At 39.0% G+C, this 26,716-nt stretch overlaps 1 long non-coding RNA gene across 1 annotated transcript; it reads left to right on the forward strand.

Annotated features, from left to right (window-relative positions):
* The first annotated feature begins 20,276 nt into the window (after window positions 1–20,276).
* LOC110017125 (uncharacterized) lies at window positions 20,277–26,488 on the forward strand. Its single transcript, XR_002292435.3, has 4 exons — window positions 20,277–25,505; window positions 25,582–25,727; window positions 25,844–25,954; window positions 26,042–26,488. It is a non-coding gene; the product is annotated as an uncharacterized LOC110017125 (long non-coding RNA).
* The last annotated feature ends 228 nt before the right edge of the window (window positions 26,489–26,716 follow it).

Genomic DNA, 26,716 nt, shown 5'->3' on the forward strand with positions numbered 1-26,716 from the left:
ATCCTCCTCCGGGGTTCACTTCCCCGTTCGGACCCTTAGATTCTCCAGGATTCTCCAGAACGGGTTAATAAGGAGTCCATAGCATTTATTCTGGGGGGAGCCTTCTTTTGTTACCATTCTCCTTCCTCCCTAACACTGCCCCTCATTCTCTAACTCGCTGCACGCGCTGTCTCTTGTCTCTTACACACACACACACGTGTGCGGCCCCAACACATACACATCTCCATTCCACAACAGTGGGTACAGACGATCCTGGCTCCAATGCCTTCTTAAAATGAGAAGATTGTAATTGTGTTGGCTCCTTTGTGAAAATAAATGTAATGCAAAAAGAGCTCCGCTGTTGACAACGCTGTTGTTGACATTCATTGTTAACGTTAGCCACTTCCGCAAACAATAGTGATGTCATTCACCATTGAGTACTCTTCTGGGTTCATTTCACGGTCACACAGGAGATCACATTGCATTTTATTGGAAATGTGAATGGCCTTGCAAATATTTTTTTTTCAAAAAATCGGAACTGAGCATGAGGCCATGCAGTCTGAACGTAGCCATAGTGTTGGACAGAATAGGTCTGGTGGATGACTGTAGCAAACTTTTATATTGGCTGGCCAGTAGGCAGCCTGGCTGGAGATTTTAGAACCCGAGAATCCAGGAGGCTGAAGATAGTTTCAGTATGCAAACAATCTGGCAGCTCTTCAAAGAAAAGGGTGAGGCTTACAAATTGGAGTCCCGATGAAGGAGAATGGGTTACAGGTGAGGTAGAGGCAGGGAGGCAAACCAGGAGGTCAAATGCTCCGCCCAGCTTCTCCACAAAGCCCAACATGTAGAAAATGCACTGGACAGGCCATACGCTCCCTGCACTGCTCTATTTTGATGCATTCGCTTGCAGACAGGATTGTTTGCCCTTCCGTTAGTCATTTGGGGTGAGTCCCGGGGTAAGTTCAGCTGGTTCATTTGTGCTGCCAGGCACTTATGGAGTGCAGTGCTTTAGCCAGTAGGCTTGTATCATGTCAGGGCCTGGTGCTGTCCAGTTCATCATACCTGAGACTCTTTCTTGAATGTTTCTTTCTCCCGATATACTTTTCCAGTACTGTTCAGTTTCCAGCCTTGGTGGGTCTGCTCTGCTGTTTTGACCCTGCCACTGAGCGTACATTTTCACAGGTTGACCTGCGAACAGCCTGATTATCTGTCTGGCTTCATTGTCTCTTTAGGCGGCAGCTCAAGGCCAGGAGTCTTTGTTTGGCAGTTTCCAGTGCTTCAGGTATGGGCATCTGGCTGTATCTCTTAGACACTTGCTTTTTCATTGCACCTCAGTGAGCTGACTCACATCCCTCCGAGCTACCTTGATTTTAGCCTCCAACAGTTGCTTACACGGTGGGTATTGTTTTCTTCCAAGGTTGCTCTTTTAGCCAAGCATCTCAAGGATCAATGCTGCTGAAGTGTAAAACAGTTCATTGGTTTTGTGATTGTTGTGGTAGGAATTCCCCTCAACGTTTTCACAGTTTCCAGGAGACTTTCAGGTGGTAATTTAAGTGTTGTAGTAGATTTCTTAGTGTTAACTCTAGCCATGATCTTAATTTTCAGGTCAGTTGCTGCCTTACTTAGCGCAAAGGTGTTTAATGGAGCGATGTTCCGAAGTCTGATACGGCCATCTCTCTGACCTGGAGTTCTGGCTCTCCTGTGGTATTGCATTTGTGTTGTACCTGTTCAATGTCAAGACAAGTTATGATAGCAGTTGCCTTTTGTGGATTTTGGAGTATCGTGCAACTATTTGCTTTTACTGCAAGTTCCGAAGCACCCATTCACTCCACATTCTCTGCATGTAACCTCTCTGAGTAGGTTTACTTGAGTAGTAGCACTCCAACAGAACCTTGTTCTCACATTAATCTATTTCCATTTCGTTCCAGTAGTTCCCACATTCCATCAGGGTTCTATGGTTCCCCAGCACTTGACCCAAATCTTGTCTGGTTGGGTGATGTCTGAGAGCTGGCAGGACACAAGTTTCATTATCACTCATTGGTTATCAGGTAGGCAGTAGCATAAACATCATATTCATTGTTCGCCCCCCTGAGACTTTAACCCTTATTTCCCACACCTTGTCAACTGAGCTAACCAGCCACATATATTCACAGTATACAAATATATTAGTCATTGTTATGAGTCTGAAGGAGTAGGTTTGAATAAGCTACAAATTCTTATCAAAAATATATTTATTTTTCTCAAGGTCAGCCAAAAGGAGACTTTTTTTCTTTCCCTTTTTTATGTTCTCCTTCATTTTATTTCCTAAACTGAAAATTATTTAATCAATTTATGTCAGCTGTTATCATCAATTGTGTAGGCACCATTATCATGTTTGTATATAATTCCCTTTTTTGGTCACGTGACTAGTTAAGATCTCATTTAGGCGCACCTGTCACCTGTGTTAGTTTGGTTTGTTGGTTTGACACAGAGAGGTTGCACAGGGCCCAGTATTTTTTGTTGACCGCTTTTACACTTGATCATGTACAATACTTTTCAAATGGATCGTACCACATGTGTCATCTGAGGCAATAATGAAGTGGAATAAATCACGACACACAAGAAAAGTGGATTTCATGGTCATGGTTTTTTGTGGAGCGCGTCGCAAACAGGACCTGCCGCAGCCTCTCTAGCGGCTCATAAGCCCGCAGCCGCTACAACTTTGTCAACAAAAAATAAAAAGACAACGACAGAAAGAAAAGGACACTCCACACAGCGCAAGAATTCCGGACGCCACAAAGACAGCGCGACAACCGCGGGATGGATTGCAATCAAAGCGCCTCTGTCAGTGTCATCCAAGCGGAGGTAAGCACCCGGAAGCGACGGGCGCTCGGTCAGGAATCCAGCTTAGTGAAACTCTGAACCGCTATCTGGTGAAAAACGAAAAATCATACAGTGTATGTTTAACTAAGTCAAGATTGTATGGCGATCCCCGCACGAATGCTGCGCTGAGCAAGTCATTGCAGGATTTGTAAAGCTGCACAAACAACGGAGTCGAATGAATGAAAGTATTGCGCAACACCACGCAAGTGACGAAGGGAGAATGGGTGAACCAGAGAATGAGTGCTCTGCGATGGAAACGAATGAAAAAAGACAAATTAAACTGACTGTGAAAGCTCTCAGTAATAAAATTGAAAGGCTTCAAAAGGAACGCAAATTTGCTGTGAATAAAATAAAGGGCCTTATTCCAGAAATAAAGAAACTTATGACAAACGAAAAGAATGCTGAAAATGTTCAGTCTCTCATTGTGGACTTGACAGAACTGTGCGCAAAGGCTGGTGAATCACATGCAACGTTACTCCCTCTTTTACCACAGGATGAACAAAATAGTCAAGATGAGTGGTTTTCTAATATTCGGGATCACAGCAATGCTTTCATAGTAGGTGTGACACAATGGCTTGGTGACGTTAAGGAACAAAAGGATGTTTCTGCTGCAACATATAATTTGCTCTCAAACATAAACATACATCAAGTCACGAATCAAGAAATGGAGGAAAATGATGACATAAAACCCAGTGACAGTGTGTCAAACGTGGAGCAAAAATCAACAAGATCACATTCTGGAAAGTCAATAACGTCCTCTACAACTTCATCATGCATTAAAACAGAAGCAGATCTGGCTGCTTTAATGGCAAAACAAGAGGTTTTAAAACAAAGACATCAACTGGAAGAGGAAGAAGAACGACTTCGTCAAAGAAAAGAACAACTTAAATTGGAAGAGGAAATCTGTGCACACAAGGCCAAACTGAAAGTGCTGAAATCACAAAGTATTGCAAGTCAAAGGCTTTCTAAAGCATCAGATGGAATGAACTCCTATTTGGACAGACAAACAACAAAACAAAAAACTCTGGATTGGAAAGCTGACCCATTCGTACCATTTTCACATCAAACAGCTCAACGGGATCATCAGGTTACAGGGACAAAGCCTAAAGAGAAAGCTGTGGGGGCTGAAACTACAATGATTAAAGACCAAAGACATGGAAAAGAAACAGTTCCCTCAGTCCATCCAAGTTTCCATATCCAAGACACAAGAAACACAAACACTGTGATGGACAATCAACAATCAATGTTGGACATAATGAGAAATCAAAATGAAATAACAATGCTTCTGATGACTCAGCAACGTGTTTCATCTTTGCCGAAGCGAGATGTACCCATGTTTGACGGAGATCCACTACAGTACCACATGTTCATGAGAGCATTTGAGAACAACGTAGAGAAAAAGACTGATAATAACAGTGATCGACTTTATTTCTTGGAACAGTATACCAAAGGTTTGTCTAAGGAACTGGTTCGGAGCTGCCAATACATAAGTTCAGACAGAGGTTATTTCAAAGCTAAAGCCTTACTCAAAGAACACTTTGGAAATGAACACAAGGTGGCAGCAGCTTACATGGACAAGGTTCTTTCATGGCCTTCAATTAAAACAGAAGATACTAAGGCTCTTCAAGATTATAGTCTTTTTCTCAGAAGCTGTTGCAATGTTATGGAGGATTTGCATTACCTGCATGGATCGTACCACATGTGTCATCTGAGGCAATAATGAAGTGGAATAAATCACGACACACAAGAAAAGTGGATTTCATGGTCATAGTTTTTTGTGGAGCGCGTCGCAAACAGGACCTGCCGCAGCCTCTCTAGCGGCTCATAAGCCCGCAGCCGCTACAAATTGTATTGATTTGTCGTTTGTTGATTTTATATGTTTGAAAAATGGTTAAAAAATTATGAAAGGTTTACGCCTCTAAAGAAGATTTTGCTCTATCCATCCCTTATTCATTATCCAAAATACATTCTTTTGGTTTTTTCCATGTTTAATTATGACTTGGTTGAATTAAATAGTCGCATCTCTAGTAATGTTATTTAAGGCAGTGCAACAGCAAAATTGACCTGTGTTGTCAGCAAACTAAATAGATTTTAACACTTTCTCCGTTTGACAGTGAGGAGAAAAATAAATAGTTTGGCTCCCAACACCGACCTTAGGGGGATCCCACGTGTAACATTTAGATGTTCAAACATTTAAAAATATCTTCATTCTTGCAAACTGTTTCCTTTTTTTCAGGGAGTGCCACACCCATTCTAATCCTACAGATTTAATTTCCCCTTCTACAATAAAATTGTTAGTTTTTGGCAATGCCCGCTTTTCTTAGATCCATAAACATTCTCATTGCATGCAGTTTTTGTGGCAGGCTTTGGTTACATTTCAATTGTTTCTGTAGGACTGTCCTGACATCCAAAGAGCAAAGTGTATATGTTAATGAAATTTTTCACATTGGATTATTTTGCATTTCTTCTGGAAATCAAAATATCTGAGTTTTAGGTGGGAAACATATGACTCCATCCATTTTTTCTTGGCAGTGTAGCTGTTTTAGTTTGCCTCTAAAAGCGAAAGCACATAAACACTATTATTTGAGGGCCTGTTGATAGACCCTGAAATACTTGCAATAAGTCACATATGTCCGCTTGCTTTTATCATCCAAGTTTTCACATTACTCTTGAACTGTACAGGAACTCCTGAGAAATGGGGTCTTATTAATTATCAAACTGATTACTGTAATTTGCAATCATCAGCGGTATAATTTCAGCACTATGCTGCAGTTCATGCAGGGACATTTATGAACAGAACATTGTGCTTTTGATTTCTTCTAAGTGTTGTGAGTGTGTGTGAGTGTTATCTTGGCCTAGATCAGGGGTGTCAAACTCATTTTCACCGTGGGCCACATCAGCATAGGGGTTGTCCTCAAAGGGCCAGACATGACTTATACATGTAACTAAATGTAATGAAAAATAAATGTAACTACTCAGTAATGTTAAATAACTCATTCTTTATTTATAATAACTTTTTAAAGAGACAATAACAGTTGCATAGAAAACAAATGTTTGCTTGTTACTCTGGCATAAATCCTTTAAATTCTGTCCGTTTATTAAAACCCACATAACTCCATTAATGAAGGATCAAACTGTTCAAGTGAATAAAGAAAAATAACATAAAACTGAGCTAGAAAGAACATGTATTAGATGTGTAACATTTTACAAAAAAGCCTGCACACAGTCTTGCATCCAACTGATGGTTGGATGACAATTTGTCTGCATGCACAAATAGGACCTGCAAACGTTAAATAATTAAAACAGCAGCTACACATAAATAATATGTAATCAAAAAGAGAAAAAAATTAAGAAATTAAAAACTTTTATGCTCTCGTGAGCCACATGAAGGGACATGGCGGGCCACATTTGACCCCCAGGCCTTGAGTTTGACACATGTGGCCTAGATAATCTGATTGTGAAAAGGATTAGTTGTTTGCATTTTTACTATCTCTATCAAGGCACACTGATCTCAAATTGAGCTTTTTCCTTGACTTTCAGCCTTTTGGTAATTTTTTCTGTGCCTTTTATGTTCTCTCAATTTGAGAAAGAAAAAAAAACCTAGGGGTGAATTTCACCCATACTGTATCATAGATCAACTGTGACAGCTGGTCTTAATCAAAACCTTATAAATGCAATATTGTAAGAGTCCACTTGCTTTTAGCCTGACTCTTTTAGTTGCTTTTTTAGTGTAAAATAAGCTTGTAATAAACCTGATTGGTGTATTACAAACTTTCGTTAAGTATTCTCAAGATGTTAACATGCACCATTCAACATCTGACTATTGATAAAAGAGTGATTCTTATTTTGAACATTGATCCACTTCCAATTGACAGCCAAAGAGATGCTAGTGAGTGAATTACTGATAAAGGGGGTTGTTTTCTATCAATTTATCATTTTTTAAATAAAGTTAAGAGAAGAGAGCCATGCCTCCCCAGAGATGCATACTTTCTTATTATCTTGGTTGTGAAGGTGGTTGGCTTATGGATTGGAGTTCACATGAGAGGGACTGTAAGTTACTGAAACCACACAGTAGCACCAGTATTTTTATGTACCGATCCAAAGGTAAATGCAGGTCAACATTGTTGCTACCCAGGCTTAACCACTCTTGAGCAACTCTCTTTGTAACTGGAAGGAGGAGCAGCAGAACTTTTCCGGGTGACCAGGCTTCTCATCCGGGATTAACCAGCCATCCTTCGGAGGAAGTTCATTTCGATAGCTTTTATTTGAGACCTCACACATTCGGTCATGACTCAGAGGTAATGAACATAGGTGAGTAATGGAACAAAGATTTACTGGGTAATTTGCGTTCTGGCTCACCTCTCTCTTCACTAAAATGGACCAACAGGCACAATCTACCCAACCTGAGAGGACAAACTAGCTGTTGTGTCGGCACCTATTAATTTGTGGAATGGTGTTCCCAATGGTTGCTGCATTTAAGTGAGACAGCCTTTTTCCATGGTGCTTGATTGAAAGTGTCACCATTTGCAGTGTTTTGTTGTACATTTTTGTTACAGTTGCTACTTGATCACATAATTCTTTTTACAACTAAATTGGTCAATACAAATTGGTTTGCCATACTTGCAACAATCGAGCACATGGCATCATGTTTGGTGCTGCACCAATGATGAGACATCTGACCACTGTTCCCCATAAGCTGTGCATGAACACACTACTCCTACACCCTTTGCGCACAATAAATCTGTCCTGCGCACAATATCAAATTTTTTATTTTTATTTTAAAATAGTTTATTTCAAGCAATCAAATAAGAATAATGCACAAAACAATACAATCAGCAGTTATACATTCATACAAATATGTATCAAACTTAGGATAATTAGACATAAAATTAAAGATTGATTGAAAGGGAGTAAAAGGAAGCGAATTTATAATCCCACCCCTGTTCTACCGTAAGCATGTCTGCATTATCCGGTTCCTATATATTTTCAGACAGAATTAAGAATCCTTAGTATCAATAAAGCACATGACAAAGATGGATTACTTAATTATGTAAAAATAGACATAACTATTTTAGAAATCATTGCAAATCCTGATGAGTTATATAAAACATATGCAGATTATATTCATTAGAAAAAATAATGTATATGATTAAAAATAACACTATATCAGAAAGCATAGACAACACTGTTTCAAAAATCTTCATAGCATATATTGATCAAGTATCAAAAGTTAAAAATATGTGCAAATTATTTTTCATTAGGAAAAATCAAGAATCAATTTTTGGAGCAAATGAAGTGATAAAATTAGGGATCAATCATTTTAACCATTGTCAATAATTGATCAATCATTTTTATTATCATTATAAGGTAATGCTGTGAAATAAAAGGGTCCATATTCTGCATGGTCCAAGGTTGGTATTCCATCTTCTCCTGCCTGATTGACAGCCATCCTTCTGGTTTTAACAGAGTTTATAAATTAATTTCGCTGTTATGTCTGCAAAGTTAGATTAAGGTCCTTTTCCTTCAGCAGCTGTTCTCAGCACCGATGAAAATTGAGGTCAGGTTGTCTGCAGGTCAGAACTCTCTGCTGAAAATCAGGGTGACTTAGACTTTTAGAGAGAGCGCAGATCCCAGGCGCCTTATTTCTTGAAATTATATTTGACTCTTTAATTTATTACTGCATTTGTTGGCTCATAAGTCTGTGATCAAACACTTCTCAAAGTCCTTCTTGTTGGTAACAACCAGAACCTTCGACCGATCCGGTGGACCGAGTGGTCTAACGAAGATCCTGCAACCTTAAACCCAAGTGTTCAGAATCTGCTTACAATACCTGAGAAGCCTGGCATTTTTGGCAATTTCAGCATTTCTACTGGTCAGATAGTCATTCAAATAAATGGCAGATCCTTTGAGATTTTTCTTTTAATTCATCAAAGCTAGCTTGTGTTTCTGATTCAAAAACCTGATGAGGATCGCTGGTTTATCCGTCTCCTTTCTCCTGGGAAGCAAGTGGCAGGTCTATATGGTATTTAGATACAGGGAAATCCCTTCAGACGTGAGAAATTATTCCACTTGATGTTCCAAAGACTCCATCACTCCCCGTTTCAGAAGAATTGCTAGCAATGCTAGCGCTATTAGCATTAGCAGTGCCAGCTCCAGCCGCAGTTAGCTTTGCCAGAGGTTTGATCTGTAAGCCAGTGAGAATGACATTCTTGCTTCTTGTTCCACATCGCTTGGAGTCTTCTGAACTCTTCCACTAGCTCTATGAGAGGAGTTAGCGTAGCCTGGATCTCGTTCACTCGTTCCATGAAAGGATGTAACGTAGCTTGAATGTCGTCAACTATTTTTTTAAGGTCATCATAGTCATCTGTTGCTTGGTTTTTCTTCGGGCCATGGTCAGCTCTCTTTTTTCGGAGAAAATCAAATTCAGTGCAATTCAGTGAGTGACAGGTGACCAAAAATGATGAAAAGGATAAAGACGAGTGTCCAGTATACAAAGCTGAGTTCATATCAATGCACATGATCTCAGTTGTTCAAATGAACAACAGACTTTTACCTGAGAGCGGGGAATGAGTCCGGCGTCTTCTCGGACATAAAGTCCTACTCTTTCTTCTTTTGGTTCAATTCTCGTACAATTAGCACCGAGCACACAACATCAATTAGTCTTTCCTCCATATTATTTCGCATTTTGAACGGGCGCACATAATTATCCAATTCACAGAATGGCTTATTTCCCTGACCACAGAACTTGTAAAAAACAAACTTTTAGACATTTCATTGTTAGTGTTCCAAATCCCTGACATTCAACATAATTTGATTAAAATTCTTGGCATGGTTTGATTAATTTAATAAGCTGCATGACTTCTTAGGAGATCTCAGATTTTAGAAATGTGAACTATAGACGTGACTACATAGTGAATCCCCAGTGTTGTGCTCAATAGTCCAGGGAGAGCTCATTGAGAATCTGTGTTTGCTCAAACACACAAAAAATTAGCGGGAACATTACACCTGACCGGTCCTACTTTGCCTAATTTTGTCTGCAGTGTTTCTGAGGATAATGATGCAACCTGAAGACTGAATGAAGTTTGTTGCTTTCTTTGTCCAGTGGCAATTACCCTCAAGATATGCCTCCATATTAATGGATGTCCACATACTGGCTGATAAACTAACAGCATCTAGAGGTCCTTTTTTGCTTTCTCCTTTTTGTCCTGATAATTCATGCTCACTGAAAAATTATGAAACCAATGTTATGTATTTTCTGAGCACTGGCAGCTACACGCTAATGTAGCTCATCGGCGACATATCATGATGTCATTGAGGGGTAGTGTCGTACGAATTTCTGTCATCCGTTTGGAGGGATAAATGTAGGGGTAGAGAGAAACCATATGGGTAGGGATACGACCTACAATCGGCAAGCAACAAACTCCCCTGCTTCGCTAAATCCTGATTCATCTACTTGCAGATAAATTGATCCATGTTCGTCTTTGTTTTCTTTGTCTGAGATGGAATCTGGATCATACTATACGGCTGGGTAGCTCCAATATTGCGTGTCATATTTTTTAGATTGGTATTGTTGGGCTGTAAGCAAGCGGGAGAGCATGCAAACTGATGGATGACAGGAAGTAAGGACAGGTTTACTCTGTGCCAATAGCCCCGCCCTTAATTTAGCGAGAATTTCTGATGGACTCCCGCCACTTTAGAGAAACTATATACTAGAAAATGACAGGTTTTTAGATTTTGGCTAAAAATGGCATGATCATAATTAAAAGACCACTGGGATAGCTTTTACAGTTAATGGAAAGATGATTGAGGCGGGTCTCTCTGGTCTTAATGGTTTATTTATTGGATATATATACATAATATATACATAATCACTCTAAAAGCAGATTATACTGTTGAGAGAGATACAACTTCAGTTTGATCACCGGAGACAGACTTAATGGCCCAAATGTAATCGTTGTACCCATTTATCACTGTATAATTGTTAAAAAGATGATGCCACCAGAATGTTAGGCAATTCATCTAAGGTTTCTACATTAGTAGAAACTAACTACTAGAGCTTCAACACGTGTTTTTAATGCAATTTGGACAAGCTTTTTGAGGCTATTTAACTTTCAAAAAACACTTTATCAATTAAACATACTAACGTAGGTCCACTCACCAAGACAGAAATGTTTCTTTGTGCATCTTTTGGCACAAGGGAGGATGAATCTGTGTGTGTGTGTGTGTGTGTGTGTGTGTGTGTGTGGGTGTGCATGCGTGTGTGGGTGCGCGCGTGTGTGTGTGTGAGGTGCCAGTGAATATTGGAATGGAAGCAGTTTTTGCTTTTGCAGGGTCAGGGTTATTGGAGCTCCCAAGCTGCAGGAAGCCCTAGCAGCCTCTCATTGCAGGTGCAGACCTCACGAGCCTGCACTTACAGATAAGCTGGAGTGTTCAGTCAACAACAAAGCTGTATAATGCAAATGCAAATTTCAACGGATGTTTCTACAATTTTTGTATACTAAATATTTTTCAGTGAGAATGAAGTCAGTTTAGTTTGTTGGCCCACCTTCACAAAGCCAGATTGCTTGTATTTGTATGTAGTGCTGAAGGTAAAAAGGAATGAGAATCACTATTGCTTTTTGGGAGTTAATCTTAAAGATTGACTTGAAAAGATTTCTTCCTTGGTCTTTTCACAAGAAATGGCTACATATGCACATCTTTAATTGTGTACTTTTTCAATTTTTTAAGACAATTTTTATTTAAACCGCTATAAATGTACATCTTCTCTACTATGTTTCAAGAGCAGTTACAAGCCATTAGGTATGAGAAAACATTTGTTATTTGGTGTGGCGACAAGAAGCAGATGTTTCTTGAATGTAGTTCAGTGAGAATGAGAAAAAAAACTTTCTTAAACCTCTCTTTGTTTTTGTTTTCTCTCTCTAAAAACCATGTACCATATTTTCTGTCCTATAAGTCGCAACAACAACAAAAAATACATAATAAAGAAGAAATATACAAGTCAAGCTGGAGTATGAAGCTACATTCACACCACATTCAAGTGGCTGCCAATGCTTTTCTCAGCCTAAAGGCCTGATTCAATCCATCAAAAATCACTAAAATATGATGACATCCATCAAAAGTCAAGACATTGGTATTTCTGCTTTATGTATCCACTTTATTCTACTTGATAATTTTGACAAGTAGTAGTTATTGTATCCAGAAAGAAGAGAACTACCGTGCAGTGCATGTCATCCTCTATTGGGACTCGGAGCAAGATGTCCAGTAATACTAAGTTAGCTGCTGAAATTGCAGAAATGAAGGAATCTCTGAACTTCTTGTCAAGGGACATCAGTGAAGTGGTAAAAAATCAGAAAACACTGACAGGTCTCATGGAAAAAGAGATCCAGGAGTTAAAGGCTGTCATCAAACAAAAGGATCTAAGGATTGAAATCCTGGAGCAAAAGGTGGATGACTTGGAGCAGAATTCCAGAGCAGATGACCTTCTGCTCACAGGGCTAGAGACCAGACATCAAAGTTATGGCCGGGCTGCTGGCCCAAAAAGTGATCAAGAAGGTGAAGATCTGAGGAGCAGCACACCCTGGAGCAACAAGTGATCCACTATATGAGAAGTAAAGACATTCATCTGGATAGTCGACACATCTCAGCATGCCACACTCTGCCAAGTAAGGATAAAAAAAAGAAGCCTACGATCATTATAAGATTTGTAAGCAGAAAGCACAAAGTGGAAATCCTAAAGGAGGCAAAGAAACTGAAGGGCACTGGAGTTTATTTAAATGAGCACCTGACCAAGAAAAACTCAGAAATTGCTTGGACATGTCGTATCCTGAAAAAGCAACATAAAATACAAGCCACCTGGACCAGGAATGGAAAAGTGTTCATAAAACTGAATGGATCACCAGAGCAAGCTAAAGTGGTAGTAGTGAGACAACTGAAAGACCTGGATCAGTACAAATGAAAAACTCTAAAGTTCTATTTTGTTTAGACTCTACTGACAGAATCAGACTGTGGACCTCTTCTGTAGAGAGCAGGACTTTATTTTCAGCACAAATGACTGACTCAGTGGTGAGTGAAAACACTTCTAAGTTTGATTATACAGAGCATGGACTTTATGATTTTGATAATGATGTGGATCCAGAGACTCATGTGTTTAATAAGTTCAAGGATACCTGCAGATATTACTGCGAGGAACAACTCAGTGAAGTTAAAACTGAGGGAAAATTTTCTGTTATTCATTTCAATTGTAGAAGTCTACCAAGAAATTTTGATAAAATTAAATCTTTTTTGGACACATTTAAAGGAAAATTTAAAGTAATTGCTCTGTCAGAGACATGGATAATTAAAGGGAAGGAAAATAATTTGAAAGTTGAAGGTTATGATTTGTATTTCAATAGCAGAACAAATAGGATTGGAGGGGGAGTTGCCCTTTATATTGACAACGGTTTAAAATGGAAACCGGTAAAATGCATGACATCTACTATTGATGATTTAATGGAAAGTGTTGCTGTGGAAATAGAGTTACAAAAAAACAAAAATATGACTGTTGGATGTGTATATAGGAAACCAGGATCAAAAATTGAGACTTTTAAGGAAAATTTAGAAGATATGTTAAGTAATCTAAACCATCATAAACAATTAATAATTTGTGGAGACTTCAATATAGATCTCATAAAGCTAGATTCACATTTACAAACATCTGATTTTTTCGATTCATTATACAGTAAAGGACTGTATCCTTTGATTACAAAGCCTAGCAGAATAACAACAACTAGTGCAACTTTAATAGACAACATTTTTACCAATATTTTGGAAACTCAAAGAAATTGTGGGTTGGTAATTAATGACATATCATTAATTACCAATTGCCTGTCTTTGCTATATTTGACCAGGTTGCAAAAAAAGTCAGCAGAAATCCACCAAATATACAAAAGAATAAGGAATGATGAAACTCTGAACGCTTTCAGAAATGATCTCATAAATCAAGACTGGAATGAAATTTATACAAATGATGTAAACGGTGCATATGAGGCTTTTCTGAAATGTTATTTAGATCTTTACAATAGACACTGTCCAGAAGTTCTAAGTATACCTAAATCTAAAAATAAAAGAAAACCCTGGATAACAAATGGCCTACAGAATGCTTGTAAAAAGAAAAACAAACTCTATAAGGACTTTTTAAACTTAAGAACAGCAGCAGCTGAAAAACGTTATAAGGTTTACAAAAACAAGTCAACAAATGTATTGAGACAAGCTGAAAAGAAATATTATCATAGGATTCTGTATGAAAATAAACATAACTTAAAGGCTACGTGGAATATTCTGAATAAGGTCATAGGAAATAAGTCAGGATCAATAGAACTACCTCACTTCTTCCTTAAAGACAATGTGGTCATCAAAAAGCAAGAGGACATGGCAAATGAATTCAATTCATTTTTTGTAAATATAGGACACAATTTAGCAGAAAATATTACATGCAATATACAATCAAAAGATATTATTAAAAATAAAAATTGGATTTCCCAATCTATGTATTTATCTGATGTGACTGAAAATGGCATTTTGACTACAGTATACAAACTAAAAAACAAGACCTCAAAGGACAGTGACGGGATTGACATGAAATTAATAAAAATGACCATAGATTGTGTTTTAAAACCACTACATCATATCTTTAATCTTTCACTTAAATTAGGAATTTTTCCTGAAAAGATGAAAATAGCTAAAGTTATTCCTTTTTTTAAAAATGGAGACAGACATACTTTTAATAATTACAGACCAGTATCATTACTTTCTCAATTTTCTAAAGTTTTAGAAAAAGTTGTATGTTAACAAACTAGACAGCTTTATTGAAAAAATAAATTGTTAAGTGAGAATCAGTTTGGGTTTCATTCTAATAGGTCCACTGGTTTGGCTATAATGAAAATAGTTGAAGAAATTTCAACAGCAATTGACAAAAAGAAATACACAATAGGAGTTTTCATGGATTTAAAGAAGGCTTTTGACACCATAGATCATTCTATCTTTATTTCTAAATTATATGCATATGGGGTTAGAGGAATCGCCCTGAACTGGATCACCAGTTATTTAAAAAACAGACAACAATATGTGCAGTTTGGAGGTAAGAAGTCTGATCTTATGAATATTATTTGTGGACTCCCACAAGGCTCAATTGTAGGACCTAAACTTTTTATTTTATATATAAATGATATTTGTGATATTTGCTGATGATACTAATTTTTTCTGTTCTGGGGATAATCTGAAAACCTTAGCTAAAATTATTGAAATGGAAATGATAAAACTCAAAATGTGGTTTGACTACAATAAACTATCTTTGAATCTAACAAAAACAAAGTTTATGGTATTTGGTAATAAAAACAGAACAGAAGTGACTTTGTCCATTGACAACATAAAAATAGTACAGGTGTCTGAATTTAAATTTTTAGGGGTTATGTTGGACGACAAATTAACATTGAAATCTCATATATTTTATGTGAAAAATAAAGTAGCCAAGAGCCTTTTTGTTCTGAACAAATCTAAATATGTTTTACCATGTCATATTATGCACATGTTATATTGCTCTTTGGTTTTACCTTATTTTACATATTGTATTGAAGTGTGGGGAAATACATATGAAACTAATATAATGCCCTTAATTCTACTACAGAAGAGAGCTATTCGAATTATTCACAAAGCTAATTTTAGAGATCACACAAATGAACTTTTTATTAAATCAGGCTTATTAAAACTTAAAAAATTAACTGAATTGCAGACCTTATTAGTTATGTTTAAAGCCAGAAACAGAGATTTACCTACAAAAGCTTTTTATTTTTACCACAGGAGAAGAAAATCATAGGAGAAAATTTGATTTCAAACAACAGATTGCTCGAACAACATTAAAGCAAAAGTGTTTGTCTATAGCAGGGGTAAAAATGTGAAAAATGTGGAATTCCCAGGAGAATCAGTTAAAAAGTTGTCAAAAATATTATTAAATTTAAACGCATGTATAAAGCTAAACAAATTAGTTTGTACAAACTTGACTGTTGAATGCAGTTTTTGGAATGTATGTATTAAATGAATGGAATGTATTTACTGTGTAGTGGAACTGTACATTGTGAAATCTGAGCACAGGTGATGGTGTGAGAAATGTAAATGTAATGTTTAAAAGGGAGCAGATAATTATAAGAATTGTGTTCTTCAATTCTGCTCCCTTCCAATCATGACAATGTTCAATATGTAAGAGAAACATGTAAACATTTTGAACATCAATTTTCATGAAAGGAACAAATAAATAAATAAAAAAAAAAGTTACGCATCAGATTTGCCCCGGCGGCCTTTATTTCCATGTGCAACCAGTTCACTGCTCGACACCTGTCCAAAATATGTTCATAGGCTTCACACCTCAGACACATGAATGTTTTTGGCCCGTTTGCTTCATGGAGCAGTGTCTGTGTTTATTTTTATAATGCATGGAAGACACGGATGAAGTTTAGAGATCAGATTTATCTATTTATTTTAAAAAGATCTACAAAAATATCGATAATCATGTCTCCAAGTCTGGGTTCATGAGATCATTCAGAGATTCTTCCACTATGGTGAGGTTCACTCCTGCTGCGGGGGCTGCGTCTAAATGACGTCTGCTTTCTGTGTCTCTATGACCCAGTTAGATGACTTGCTATCCAGCTTTAGTCTAATGAGGGAAAAAACAAGAATAAAGTTAAATGACCTTTTTATTATTGTCTCTAGACAAGTAAAATATCTTAAGAGTTCAGAGGGAGAACATATAGATTCTTCTCTCTGTTTTGGATGGTGCTTCTTCTTTATTGCTGTCTGTAGCAATGAGACTGGGTATCACCAATAATTTCAAAAATCTTTTCCTTTGATTCAACAGAGCTTGGATCATTCTTTTCTTTCAATCCTCTTGATTCAATTTGATTCAATTCAATTTTGAATTTACACGGTTAACACATTTAAACATATTTCAATAGAAATACATCTATATATGTTTAGAAAATATTAATATTAACCTGATACAGTTCACATATTGTAAAATGTATTGGCGAAATAACAAACCAAAGAGATTGTTAACACCATGCAGTGTTACAGGATTTCTTAAACGGAGAAGCTCCAACAAAAATGTGCAGATTTTTAACATAGTCTAGGCTCTAAACTACCTGACATGGTGCCTCTGCCAGCTACTCTCCCCCTCCCCTGCCTGCTCTATTCCTGACGCGACCAGCTGTCTCCCCTTACCTTCATCACCGCTGTTGCCTCTTAAGGAGCTCCTGGACCTCCACTCGACGCCAGTTCGTTGTTCCTCCCACGGTGCTTAGTCTGGCTCGCTCATGTTCCTGTTTTGTTTGCCAAGCTTCGTATTACTAATTGCTCTTCTCGTTTTTGCCTCAGGAATAATCAACTCTGGTTCTCACCTGGTCGTTGTCCTTAGATCTCACGCCGTCTCACCTCTGGAATCCTGCTGCTGCTCTCCTCCAGGCAGCTGCCGCGCATCTGTTGGAAAGAAGCCAAAACTCACCTTTCTATATAAAGACTTCTAAACTCACCTTGTTGTCCGAGTATCCTTCTGGGTTACAGCATCTGGGTCACTCTGAACTATTGTCCGACCATGACAGAACGAACTGGCCACACACCTGACCCAGCTGACCCAGAAGGGCTTCGCCACGCCATCTCACTCCAAGGTACCCTCCTAAGTCGTCAAGCTGACGCTCTGTCCCAGATGTCTTCAGCCCAACAGGACCTTTTCCGCCACCTTGATAGCATCACGCAGACTCTCATGAAACTAACCGGTCAATCGGCTAATCCTGTAGCCGCGGTTCAAGCTCCCGTTTCCGGCAACAATGCCGCTTCCGTTTCCACCTACTCACCGGAAAATGTCCGTCTCCAGCCGGAACCTTTCTACGGCGATGTTGAAACCTGTGGAGGGTTCCTACTACAGTGCTAACTCATTTTCCAGGAGGCTCCCAGGAATTACCAAGCCGACCACAGCAAAATGTCATTAATTGTGAACTCTCTCCGCAGTAAGGCGCTACAATGGGCCCAAGCTTTTCTGGCTTCCCATCCGATCAATCACCTCCCATTCGACCATTTCATTGGAGAATTCCGACTCGTCTTCGATCAGCCCCAAAAGCAGGAAGAAGCAGTCCGGCGGTTACTGAGTCTCAAAAAAGGTATCCGCCCGGTAAGCGACCATCTGATTGACTTCCGCATTTTAGCGGTCGAAGCGGGTTGGCCAGACCCTGCTCTAAAAGGGATATTTTATCAGTCACTTAACGAACCTATCAAGGATCATTTATGTTCTCAGCCAGAGGCGGACTCATTGGAAGACCTAGTCACCGCAGCCTTAAGGTCTGACGTCAGGTTACGAGAACGGCTCGCAGAACAAGAACGTAAGCCTCCGCCTCCTCCGGTTAATCCATCTCCCCCTGTGTATTTGGTTCAACCTTCTAGCCGTGAAACTCTTGTCAATGTCCCCGATGAACCTATGCAGATCGGTCATTCAAAACTAACCCCGAGGAACGTTTAAAACGACGGGACGAGGGCTTATGTTTCTATTGTGGCCAAGCCGGTCATATGGTCTCCGATTTCCGCGCTCGTTTAAACTCCTGAACCCCCGTTAGATGACAGGCCACGGGGGGAAGTTGCAGGACTGCTTCCCAGTTCCAAGTTTTTATTTGTTCCTGTCAAGATCAGCCACAGAAATCAGGTTATCGAACTCAAAGCCCTCATAGACTCCGGGGCAGAACATAATCTTATCGACCAACGTCTCGTTCAAGAACTCTCCCTTCCTGTTGAAACTCTCGTCAATCCTGTCAAAGCTGCCGGCCTAGGAGGCAAACAACTCACTCGCATTACTAAGCGCACCAGCCCCGTTCTCCTTCTTACCTCAGGTAAGCACCGGGAATATCATCAGTTCTTCATTACTCAGTGTCAACAGACCCCTATAATTCTGGGGTTCTCCTGGCTCCAGCTCCATAATCCGTGCATTGAGTGGAGCTCGCCCCGTATCGCTAACTGGAGCACCTACTGCTTAGCTAATTGTCTTCAATCTGCCTTGCCCATTCCTAACCCTCCTGATCCCGCTCATGAGAAAGAAATGGATCTGTCTAATGTTCCTGCTTGTTATCACGATCTTCGTACTGATTTCAGTAAGGCTAAGGCTAGTTCACTCCCGCCTCACCGACCGTACGATTGCTCCATTGAGCTGTTAAACGGTGCTCCTCTCTCCAAGGGAAAATTATATAATCTCTCTGGACCAGAAAGGGTATCCATGGAGAACTACATTCAAGAAGCCCTGTCTCAAGGTCACTTTCTTGATCAGTTTATAAATCTCGAAATAAGTCATTTTACATGCAAAACAAGAAAAAATACTGCAGGCCTGATTTAAGCACAGGTTAAGGTCTTAATTTAAGTTTATTTTAGATGTTACCACATATATCCTGATATCAAAAAATGTATTTGAATACTGATGTTTAATAGCTCATACAATATTAATAGGATAAACAATAGATAAATATATTTTGTTTTTTACTGCAATATCATTATCAACAGTATATTTGATCAAAACACTGATTTTGAAATGACATGATAACCAAGCATGTTTTTAGCATTTATAAATGGTAAATGGCGTATACTTATATAGCGCCTTTCTTCCTACAAGGACAAAGCGCTTTACAATCACGGACCCATTCACCCAGTCACACACACATTCACTCACACATTTACACACTGGTGGCCGCTCCGCTGCCAAACACAGGCGCCCGCCTACCACCAGAGGCAAGGTGGGGTTCAGTGTCTTGCCCAAGGACACTTCGACTCATGGGCATGCAAGGCGGGAATCGAACCTGCAATCTTACGATCATGGGTCGACCGCCCTACCGCTGCACCACGGCCGCCCCAAATTATAAATTCAGAATTCAGAATTCGTTTATTGTCATATGCACAGCTTACACCGACATATGAAATTAGTTCCAGTACAACCTGAACAAGATCAAACATACAACAGATACACATATACAGTTCAGAGTTGACTGAGGCTGCAGCAATAAATGCGCTGCCTTACTAGGATGGGTGTAGATGGGTTACCAATGGGGAGGGTCTGGGTCATTGGTGACAGAAAAAAAGTCGTATCTCAACACTGTTGTTACAATGTGTAGATACAAGAAAAAAAAGTACACCGTCTAAACACAAAAAGCACATATTATCACGACAACGCAGTACACAAGGATCACTGGGAAGGTTGGATAGGGGGGTGCCCCCCCCCCCCCCGTGTTCCACTCCGGTCGCAGCTGCTCCTCACGGGCTCTCGCGTCTCCAGGAGTGCTCACTCGGGGGCGGGGGGGTGAGTTCCGAGGAATGTCGAGGTCGAGGGGGGGGGCAGGGCAGCAGCATCGGCCTTCAGCACAGCGGCAGTTTTCACACTCTGAGAGCGAATGATGTTTTGGTTGGAGCCAAGGAGTCTCAGCTCGGGGGGGGTCCGATTAGATTAGATTTTCCGGCGCCAGCAGGTTGTTTGCTCTGCTGGCTGTGTCCTTGACTGGTCTTGCACTAAGAGGCAGATTTGATCCAAAATGTGGGCAATTTAGACCAGTCTAGCCTCAATTCGGGCAGAAACGCGCTCCAAGTTGGTATCCATCTTCTGCACAAGTTCAAAGATCGAGAGCATCCTGCTTAAGTGGGCAAGACAAGCACAGAGCTTTTGATCCACTTGTGAAAGTTTCTCGTACTGAGTCTCCCCTCCCCGAAGAATCCTATTCCAGAGCTCAGACGAATCGCCTCTCTCCGTCTTCTGCTCCCAGACTGCCTGATAGATCAGAAATCCTCCGATCCCAATGATGAGGAATCCAATTATCATGAATCCAAAGAGGTACACATCCTCAACGTCTTCCACAGACAGCTGGGCCAGGCACACCAGCCTCCACTTGCCCCATGGATCGTTGGTGTATCCAGCCGCGTGGGTGCCGTCTGGGCAGGAAGGGTCCGCTTTCCCGTACCTTAGTGTGGAAAAAACTCTGTCGATCGAATTCAAAGACCAGCTGATCAGATCCATCTTTAGAGTGTAAAAAGAGCAGGAGTCGCAGCAGGCAGAAAGATGCAGCTCCAGGGAAGACAGACAAAAGCTGGGGGGGGGGCTGATACAGGAGGAGCGAGAAGAAAAGCGTCCGTCCTCGACAAAGGTAAGCAAGATTAGGTATAGATATTGCATAAGCAAGAAGGTCTCTGTTAAAACAGTGTTTCATAAACCTGGCTTCAATAAATTGTTGTATGTATTGTCAACAATACATTGTTTACCACAAAATCTTTTTTGTAAGTCCAAAAGTAAGTATTGTTTTATTTGCAGAAATGATAATTAGAGACCTTTCACAGACATATTTGTTAAGATTGAGAACAAGCCCCTTCATTTTAACAGCATGGTGATCTGATTTAAATTAAAATTAAACAGTACTTTGCAATCCACAGATGACGCAATCATAATTCTACCGCGCTTGGTTTGGGCAATACCTACTCAAGATTTTGTGCAAAGATCTATTTTGAATCGAAAGATTGTTCAAATCAAACAATGATTATCTTCCTTAATCAAATAAGTTACTTGTTATATCAACCAAGGTTTACGTAGAATAGTTGATCTTTTAAAATATGTATTTTTCATGTATTTGCGTAATTTTTTTTCAATGGAACATTCCGGCGGGCACAAGCAAGAATGGAAAATCCATTGTGACCAGATGAAGGGGGATTAATATGTTCAGAAGACTCGCTTAAGCTTAACTGGTAGAGCAAACACGTCATATGCTGTTTTATAACGTATGTCTTTTCATAATGATGGCATAATGAACTGTAACACAAAAAATGAATTCCATTTATTGCATTTTTGGGATACCCATAGAGTATTTTCATATTCTGACCGACCCAGCGCCATCTTGTCACATTTGCGACGTACATCTGATGATCCAGAACATGACGTGGACAAACAGGAAAAACAAATTAGCAATACAATATTCGGTGGACAAGATAAAATAAGGAGGTAAGCAATATTAAATTATATGACATAGAATAAATCACCAGTACGCCCCACGCAGCTGGTAAAGATTATGAAGTGGGTTTAAACATCTTGAGAAGCAGGCTAACGGAGCAACTAGCTAGCTTGCGCTAGCACTACTTGCTTCGTCACGTTTTTGTAAGTATGCTTTATACATCATTAATATATTTTAAAATACAATTAATGAGATTTTGGTTCTGTTTAAACATGTTAAATTTAATTTTCGTTTAGTTAAAATGTATTTCAGTGTTTAAGAAGTATGCTATTGTAGTAAGCTAATTTGAGTTACTGCTAGCCCAATACTGCTCAACTGTATCTCAGGCTGTGTCCAAATTCCTACCCTAACCCCTAACTACTAAAAACCTATATAGTGCGGCACTACATAGTTCTCTATATAGTTCACTGAATTTTCATAGCAATTCAGACACCCATTCTCACTACTTTTCTCTTTCGGGTGTTTTTATATTGCGCTTGACACGAAAACAAAGTGGCGCATCACCGCCACTACCTGGTCTGGAGGGGAACTACTACTATTTAACGCGGAGAATGACACCTATTTGTCAAAGTACAAACATAATAAATATGAACATTTTACGAAGACTATTTATGAATCTGCTGTGTTTTGATCATGGAAAACGTGGCTGATTCATAAATAATAAAAATACAAACACATTGGTGGTGATTTAATGTATTTGTTCAGAAATAAACCCTCAAGTCATTAGTCTATGGCAATATTTATTTTTTTGCCGCTGAACGATTTACGGGGTCTTGTGAGGAGGCATTTTTCAGTAGTTTTCTCTTCCACCTTACTGAAAATAGCTTTGAATATGAATTTGTCCGTTTTCCTGTTGGCAATAATTCAACGGTTTTTTGTGAGATCAAACCGAAAACGAGCAGATTTGCAGCATCACAGGGCGGCAAGGAGAAGCAGACGTCTCAGATTTCCTCTGGATTCCCTGGCCAGACATGAACAAACTGTGAGTCAAACTTAAAGTTTTTATTTAGTCAAACTTAAGCATTTGTCACTAATTGTGCTCAAGGTTACACAATCTGCTGGGTAAGACTTTAACATTCTTTTTCAACATTGGATTATGAGTTGTATAGTCTAACTACATGAAACACTTGTGAGTTCAAAGTTTAGTATTTTTTATTCAGAGTCAAACCATATCACTTGTTTTATACAAAAATACTTTAATTTTTTAAATACTTTCATTTTTCACCCAGTAAAAAAAAAACACGAGATTTTTCAGCATTCATAAATACTTCATAAACTAAAATGTAAGACATCAAAAATAAATAGAAACATTCAAAAAATGAGATTTAATTTCCTCAATGAAATATATTAATGTTCCATTTTACAGGATCTTCCACGTCTCTACTGCTTTGCCAACATAAAGGTGTCTGTCCTGGCCCTTTACGCTAACGGTCAGTCAGACATAAGACCAGATTTTCGGTTGACCCGCAGGACCATCGAGCATCTGGTGGAGCAGCTTCGGGTTCCTCACACTCTGGGGGGTAACAGGAGACTGAGGTCCTGGTATTTTTTTTTTCTGGCTGGCGTGTGGCACATCTTACAGTGTAGTAGCCAGGGCCTTTGACATGACACGGTCCACTGTGAGTGACATTGTCCACAGGACGGCAGACCACATCCTCAAGCTGATGAGCAGGGTCATCCAGCTTCCCAGTTGGAATGAACTGCCATTAATCACCCCTGGTTTTTTAGCAGCTCGCTTGGTCTTCCACCTTCCAAAAGGTCGTGGGGAACACTGATGGCTGCCACATAAGAATAAAGGCCCTAAGAGAAAATTCAGGTTGTTATTTTAACAAGAAGCTTTTTTATTCCATTCAAATGGAGGCTGTATGTAACTCTAATGCCAAATTTATAGATATTTTTGTTGGGAATCCTGGATCAATCCATGATTCACTGGTTCTACATAAAAGCCAAATTTATGTAAATCAAACATTACCCACCTGAAGGATCCTTTTGGGTGATGGTGGTTATCCCTCATTGCACATCCCATCACGCTGCTGACAACCTACAGGGAACCCATGAGAAATGTGGTTGAGGCCCGTCAGATGTTGAGCCACACCAGGACGACACCAGGAACCAGCAGGACAACACCAGGAACCAGCAGGACAAGCAAAGTGACTTCCGTCTGCGAGGACAAATCTCTGCTCTCCTTTCAGATCCAACTGTGACACACATGACTCTGGAGGACCACAATTATTGTTAACATGTGTAAAAATAAATGTTAACATATAAAACAAAATTGTAAATATGTACATTTAATATTTATATGAAAATCCTTTTGAGATTGTTAAAAATGGGTCAGATTTAAATAATACATGTAAATTTTTCATTTTTGTTTATGCATTTATTAAACAAATTGGAAAAACTATGGCAACATTACCTTTTTTGAACAATATTTTCAACTCAAGTAAGCTTAACAGACTCTCCTGTCGCTCTTCCTCCCTTCTTGCTCTTTCCTCCTCTCCTCTTTCAACAAAAACCTTTACCCCAATATGACAACGATTAACCGTTTATTAACAAATGAAGACAAATCTAATCCTGATCAAGTGTCTACTCTCTACCCATCCGGCACGAGCTTGCCTGAAAACAAACAGGCTATCTTTCTCCATCCAGAGATGGATCAGATTTTCCTCATCCTCGTCTGTCCCTACATATATAAACACATTTAAAACACGTGTTAATAACTTATGACTACGTTTAGAAGTCACTGCTTTTTGATGTAAAATCATATATAGCATTTGTTTTTAGCCTTCGGCGCTAATCCGCGCTAGCGTTAGCTTTGGCATTACCGAAATTGATGAGCTTCAAAACAATGTAGGTTGTCGATTGAGGAATATAACATATTACACACATCATCTTACGTATTTACAAGTATATTTTACAACAGATACAAGATACTTTTTAATATACTTTCATGTTTCGGTTGTTTTCCTTGCGCAACCGGCTGCCATTTTCGAATAATTCAAACACATCGTGGGTCATACGCATTGCATTCTGGTCTGAACGCAGTCCATTCTGGTCAATATTCGCCAATCGAGTGAGCATCGATCCACACTAGTTTTTCATAGAGACTTCTGGGAAATTTCTAGTGCACTGGATTTTTGAACTGTAGATTCGGACAGCACTACAAAATGGCGACCGCACTATATAGGGGTTAGGGCGGTAATTCGAACACAGGGCCAGTTTTATGCTAGGGTTGCCAGATTGGGCAGTTTCCCACCCAAATCGGCCAGTTTCAAAGACTGTTTGTCATGTATGCTTGATGATCTTAATGTTTGAATAAAAACTGGCTGTTATTGTATTAAAAATTGTGACTTTAAAATTTTAAAGTTTGTGAGTAACTATTGTTAGCAGAAATTAAAACACAATTTTTGATCACTTCTAGTGAATAAGGATAGTATGCAAGTACAAGCCAGGCATATTAACAATGCAGGAAATGTACATAAAGCAGAAGCCCAACCTAGATGATGTATACCAGTTTTTTGATCTGGAGTTTCAGGCCAGACAAGCTTACATTGATTGTGGAGCCATAAGAGAAGATACCAGAGCTTCATCCATCTTGAATGTTTATCCAGAGAACTGCATCATGTAAGTATTATGTAAAAAGTATAAAGTAAAATTTTAAATGTATATATATTTTTCACCACTTGGTTTGTCATTGCAGGTGCTTGGAAAAATGCAAAGAGTCCTTGCTCCCCACAATGATGAATTATTCGAGGAAGTCAGAATGAGATGGGAGGATTGCTGCGCCAGGGTCATTTTATGGAGTATGAAAGAAGGCAATAAAGCCACCAATCAACAGGGATAAAAGTAAGTTTATCCCTTTTTGATACATGTAGTTAGGTGTGTGAATGCTTCTCCTCAGAAAACACTAGGTTCTATGTGTTTCTTCTTCAAGAAGTAAAATTTAATTTATTGTGTTTCAGTAGAAGCCAACTTTGCTCTGGTGAAGGCCCTCTCCATTCTCTTTCCCTCGGTGGCACCTCCATCAAGAGAAACTGGGGTGTGCTAGTGAAGCTTTACTGCATGTTCTGGAGGTAAATTTTTATTTTTGCCCTAAGCAGATACAAAGAAATGACTACATTGGAGATACTAAAGTAAAAACGGTTTTGTCTGCTTTATAGCCAACAGAAGATCCCCAACGTCTTCATCCAAAATAAAGGCTTGTCGAGTCAAGTCTTGGTGTTCAAATGCAGCAGATGCATCGTTGCTATTGGTTTGATGCCAGTTCTATTTGAAAAAGAAAAGCTTCACCACGGTTTGATTTTCTAAATGGCGTATTTTAACACACTACATCTGACCTACACCAAATGCGTGGCCATCCTTCTGTCATTCAAACAGAGATCTTTCAGGATACAATACACAAGCGGGACAGCATCACCACATGAAAGAGCATTAAAGTAAAGCATTTGTTGGAAGATAAACTGCTTTTGCAGTTTAATGTTTATGTCTGCTCTCTAGATGAGTATTCTAATTGTGTTGTTAAAGAAACAGTTGTATTCCTAGTGCCGTTGGGTAAATTTGTAACACAAATCTCAGTTTGTAAGTTGAATAAAAGAATCGAAAGTGAATTTGTTTTCATTCTTTTTAGTATTGAAACGAGAAAAAAACTCTGCCATAGCTTATTTCAAGATTTATTTTCTGCATTTCAGTAGACACTAAATTTTAAACAAGATCTTATATTCTAGTTTCTTTACTGCTCTATATTAGTGTTTTTGCCTAATTTCAAGATTTATATATTTTAATATATAAGATGGCTTATATATTTTTACTTAAATCAAGACATCTTGTTAAGTAAA

This window comes from Oryzias latipes, chromosome 3 (assembly GCF_053564925.1).
Source record: "Oryzias latipes strain Hd-rR chromosome 3, Olatipes_Hd-rR_3.1".
In the NCBI taxonomy this organism is placed as follows: domain Eukaryota; kingdom Metazoa; phylum Chordata; class Actinopteri; order Beloniformes; family Adrianichthyidae; genus Oryzias; species Oryzias latipes.